The following is a 6000-nucleotide window of genomic DNA, read 5'->3' on the forward strand; positions in this document are numbered from 1 at the left end:
ATGCAGTGGTATTTGTCGCGGTTCGTCCCGGGCAGCTCGGTGACGCAGGACTCTGTGCTCTACGGGCTGTTTCCGGGGACGCACACCGAGACAAATATCAACCGCTGCTGGAGGGTCATCAACTCGGTGAAGGACGCGCTCTGGTCCGCCCGAAACTTGCTGATCTTCCAGCTGAAAGAATTGTCCTCGACCGAGTGTTGCAGACTGGCACATTCCAAGGTCCAGGACTACGTGCTCAGGGACGCGTTCAAGCTTGGGGCAGCCGCCGCCAAGGCACAATGGGGAAAGGCCACCGTGTAAAGCATCTCAACCGAGGCAGACCGAGGGCCGGGTAACTGCAGAATACCCTCGGCCTGTGTAACTGTGTGCTTATCTGAAAAATAACGGCACACAGTAAACTCTGACGTATGTATATAGTTTTAAGAAATGAAATGTAACAAAATGTAATGTTTTGTAAATAAGCACTGTATTGTACTGTAAAAATGATTCTTTTTTGCACTGTTTATGACTTTTGGATCTGTAATTTTGCAATGTTTTATTGGAGAGTTTTTCTTTTTTGTGAATAAAGTATATTTTTGAAATAAAAAAATTTTTAAAAATTAATAAAATTTCTAGGGACACTTCCTTAAGTACTCTGGTATGCAGAGCATTTGGCCCTGGGGACTTATTGGGTTTTAATCCAAGTAATTTCCCCAGAGTAGAGCTCAAATATTTGGAAATCCCATTCCTAAAATTGAAGACTTCTACCCAAAACTAGCTGGAGGATTAAAATACAACAAATTAGACTTCAGTCATGCTAACCAGCAATTGGAATTGGATAAAGACTCACAAAGGTTGGTAACCATCAACACTCAGTGTAAATCGGTATACACGCCTGCCTTTGGAGACTCATCAACCTGCGCCATTTTCCAACGTACAATGGAAAGTCTATTACAATGCATCCCGAATGTAGTGGTTTATCTCAACAATAAATTACAGGAACTACACTTGAAGAACACAGGGAAAATTTGGAGACAGTTTTGAAATGTTTTAAAGAAGCAAGTGTTAGGCTGAAATGGGACAAATGTACTTTCCAAGCAGACAAAGTTACCTATTTAGGTTTTAGGGCAGATGCAAAAGGGTTGCACCTTTTGGAGGACAAAGTAAAAGCCATAAGAGAGGCACCACAGCCAACAAATGTCCCTGCATTAAAGTAATTTCTCAGTATTGTGAACTATTATGGTAGGTTTTTACAAAATATGTCTACCACCTAAGCCCACTCCACCAACTGTTAAAGAAACACCAACGTTGGAGGTGGGGAGAAGACCAGAAAGAGCCATTCATAAAAATCAAGCAGGCTATGCAGTTGCCGGTAATATTGGTGCAGTATGATCCAACCAAGCCCTTAGTAGTAACTTGTGATGCATCACTGCATGGACTGGGAGTGGTTTTGTCCCACAGAATGCCTGATGGAGCAGAAAGGCCAATTGTCTTTGCCTCAAGGATGCTGACAGATGCGGAAAAGACGTATTCCCAGATAGATAAGGAAAGCTTGGTGGTCGCAGATGCAGTCAAAATGTTTCATCAGTACATTTTTGGTCAGAATTTTACAATAGTTTCAGACCACACACCATTGCTGGGACCAGTGCCACCAATAGCTTTGGTAAGAGTGCGGAGATGGGCTGTCTTATTCGCTGTGGCCTTTGGGTATTTGTGCTGGGCTCCATACTGTGGCTGGTTTCTGGAGCAACTGAACCTTGTGTCCCTAGCGGAACTTTGTCCCTTACAACTGGTGTGCCCACAGCATGTTGTCATGACCCCACCCAACATCCCATGCCCCATGAACAGGGCTCAGGTGGTGGGCGAGCTGGCTGCAAGGGAATATTCACCCAGTGCTGAGTGTATTACAGAGGGAACAGTGCTTTCTTTCCTGTGCCCTCCCTGGTGTTTCTCTGCAGGGACTCTGTGACCAGTTGCTGCTCTCTGACCTTGGCCAATAGCCATTGTCCTGAAATGCTGAACCCTTCATATTACAGTCAAGTTCAAGCCCACAGTGAATAGTGGGCAGAATCCGGAACCTTTCGATGCTCCCCTCACCATCAACATTCCCCCTTTCTACTTGCTCTCTGGCCCACCCATGTTCAATGAAACTCAGTGAATGTGAATCCGATCCACACTTAGTCATGGACAAGATGCAGGGCATCTGGGTGCTTGGTGACTGGTGATGTGTGAATTCAGTCCAAGTCCGAAGCATGTTTGCAGAACAGGGAGAGGTTCAGTTGATATGTGATCTAAGACAGCTAGGGGCTGAGCCTTGGACCCAAGGAAGTGATTGAAGGGCCTGATGGCTGCGAAAGGTGGTGCAGTCCCTGTGTCCTGGAGAGAGCGACACTGCCTGTCCTTGCTGGATTGGAGAACCCCATCCTGAGAGGCAGTTCAGGCGAACAGGACTAAAAAATATATTAAAAAGATATATCTGTACTGAAATCCCATGTTTGAGAATGAGCCTTAAAGCAGAGGGAATAAAATAAAATGAGGAATATGAGAAATCTTTGTGATTTTTATAAATGACCTGGATGAGGAAGTGGAAGGATGGGTTGGCAAGTTTGCTGATGACACAAAGGTTGGTGGTGTTGTGGATAGTGTGGAGGGATGTCAGCAGTTGCAACGAGACATAGATAAGATGCAAGACTGGGTGGAGAAGTGGCAGATGGACTTCAACGCAGATAAGTGTGTGGTGGTTCATTTTGGCAGGTCGAATAGGATGAAAGAATATAATATTAAGGGTAAGACGCTTGGCAGTGTGGAAGCTCAGAAGGATCTTGGGGTCCGGATTCATAGGACGCTCAAAGCAGCGTCGCAGGTAGAGGCTGTGGTTAAGAAGGCGTATGGAATACTGGCCTTCATCAATAAAGGAATTGAGTTTAGAAATCGGGAGATAATGCTGTAGCTGTATAGGACCCTGGTCAGACCCCACCTGGAGTACTGTGCCCAGTTCTGGTCGCCTCATTACAGAAAGGATGTGGAAGCCATAGAAAGGGTGCAGAGAGATTTACAAGGATGTTGCCTGGATTAGGTGGCATGCCTTATGAGGATAGGTTGAGAGAGCTAGGTCTTTTCTCCTTGGAGAAGCGAAGGATGAGAGGTGACCTGATAGAGGTGTATAAGATGTTGAGGGGTATTGATAGAGTGGATTCTCAGAGGCTTTTACCCAGGGCTGAAATGGTTGCCACAAGAGGTCACAGGTTTAGGATGCTGGGGAGTAGAGTACAGAGGAGATGTTAGGGGTAAGTTTTTCACTCAGAGGGTGGTGGGTGCGTGCAATCGGCTGCCAGTAGTGGTGGTGGAGGCGGATTCGATAGGGTCTTTTAAGAGACTTTTGGATAAGTTCATGGAAGTTAGTAAGATAGAGGGTTATAGGTAAGCCTAGTATGTAGGGACATGTTCGGCGCAACTTGTGGGCCGAAGGGCCTGTTTGTGTTGTAGCTTTTCTATGTTCTATGTAGAAGAAAGAAGGAAATTAGGAGGCCAAAAAGAGGGCATGAGGTAGCTTTCGCTGAGAGGATTAAGGTGAATCCAAAGGAATTCTGTAAGCATATTGAAGGAAAAAGTATAACTAGAGAGAGAATAGGATCCCTCAAGGACCAAAGCGAACTCATATGTGTGGAACCGTAGGGGCTGGTCGAGATTCTCAATGAATATTTCTCCTCTGTGTTTACCGTGAAGAAAGACATGGAGACTTGGGAACCTGGGAAAGTTAGTGCCGATATATTGGGGACAGTTCTCATTACAGTCGAGGGGGTGATGGACGTTTTAAAATGTATGAAGGTGGATAAATCTCCTGGCCCTGACCAGGTCTATCCAAAAGCACTACGTCAGGCGGGAGAAGAAATTGCGGGAGCCCTGGCTGAGATATTTGCATCATCATTAGCCACGGGTGAGGTACCAGAAGACTGGAGGGTAGCAAATGTTGTGCCCTTATTTAAGAAGGGCTGCAAAGAACAACCTGGCAATTATAGACCGGTGAGCCTAACGTCTGTGGTGGGTAAGTTACAAGAGAGGATTCTGAAGGATAAGATGTATAGGCATTTGGAAAGACAGGTTTTGATTATGGGTTTGTGCATGGGAGATCATGCCTTACAAATGTGTTAGAGTTCTTTGATGAAGTGACCAGGAAGGTTGATGAGGGCAGGGCAGTAGACGTAATCTATATAGACTTCAGTGAGGCCTTTGGTAAAGTAGGTAGGCTGCTCTGGAAGGTTAGATCACATGGAATCCGGGGAGAGCTGGCAAATTGGATATACAATTGGCGTGATGGTAGGAAGCAGAGGGTAATGGTGGAAGGATGCTTGTCGGACTGGAGGCCTGTGAGTAGTGGTGTGCCTCGGGTCAGTGCTGGGCCCATTGCTGTTTGGTATCTATATCAACGATTTGGATGAGAACATACAAGGCATGATCAGTAAATTTGTAGATGACATTAAAATATGTGGTATTGTAGAAGGAAGGTTATCAAAAATTGCAGCAGGATCTTGATCAGCTGGGGAAGTGGGCTGAGAAATGGCAAATGGAGTTTAATATAGATAAGTTTGAGATGTTGCATTTTGGAAAGTCAAATCAAGGTAGGACTTTCAGGGTAAATGGTAGAACCTTAGGGATTATCATGGAACAGAGGGACCTTGGAGGTCAGGTGCACAGTTTTCTAAAGGTGGAGTCACAGGTAGATTGGGCAGTGAAGAAGGCTTTTGGCATGCTGGTCTTCATCAGTCAGGGCATTGAGTACAGGAGTTGGGAAGTTACATTGCAGTTGTACAGGACGTTGGTGAGGCTGCACCTGGAGTATTGTGTTTAGTTTTGGTCGCCTTCCTAGGCACAGTAGCACAATGGTTAGCGTTGCTGCTTCACAGCGCTAGGGACCCAGGTTCGATTCCCAGCTTGGGTCATTGTCTGTGTGGAGTTTGCATATTCTCCCCGTGTCTGCGTGGGTTTCCTCCGGATGCTCCGGTTTCCTCCCACAGTCTGAAAGCTGTGCTAGTTAGGTGCATTGACACTAACAGGCTCCGGACTGTGGCGACTAGGGGAATTTCACAGTAACTTCATTGCAGTGTTAATGTAAGCCTTACTTGTGACTAATAAATAAACTTTAACTTTATTTAACATTTCAGGCAGCATGGTCAGTGCATCTTGGAGGGCCGAAGGTGCCTGTGGTGTAATTTTCTTTGTTCTTAAGATGTTATTAAACTGGAGAGAGTGCAGAAGAGATTTACAGGATGTTGCCAGGATTCAAGGGACTGAGTTATAGGGAGAGATTGGACAGGCTAGGACTTTTTTCTTTGGAGCGTAGGAGACTGAGGGGTGATCTTATCGAGGTGTATAAGATCATGACAGGCATGGATAAGGTGAATGCACTCAGTCTTTTTCCAGGGTTGGTGAATCGAGAACTAGAGGGCATAGGTTTAAGTTAAGAGGGGAAAGGATTAATGGGAACCTGAGGAGCAACGTTTTACACAGAGGATGGTACGTGTGTGGAATGAGCTGCCGGGGGAAGTGGTTGAGGCAGGGACATTGACAACATTTAAAAGGCATTTGGACAGATACATGGATAGGAAAGGTTCAGAGGGATATGGGCCAAATGCAGACAAATGGGGTTAGCTTAGATGGGCATTTTGGTCAGCATGGACCAGTTTGGGCCAAAGGGCCTGACTCCGTGCCGTAGATTCTATGGTTCTATGATGAGAGATTCTTGATGAGGAAGTTGAGCCTCAAGGGCAAGAAGGTGGAGATTGACTGATTGGGTGGAGTAGGAAGAGTGATTCTGATACTAAGTATAAAATAAGAATTTGAGTTTCTGTGGTGCCGTTTATAACGCTGGAAATGTCTCAAAACTCTCTGCAGCCAATGAGTTATTTTTGAATTGCAGTCACTGTTGTAATGTAGGAAACAGTAGCCAATTTGCACAGCAAGATCCCACAGACACGACTGTAATCTTTTTCTGTGTTGATTAAGGGATAAATGATTGCCAGG

The sequence above is a fragment of the Mustelus asterias genome, chromosome 25 (genome assembly GCF_964213995.1).
Source record: "Mustelus asterias chromosome 25, sMusAst1.hap1.1, whole genome shotgun sequence".
Taxonomy (NCBI): Eukaryota; Metazoa; Chordata; class Chondrichthyes; order Carcharhiniformes; family Triakidae; genus Mustelus; species Mustelus asterias.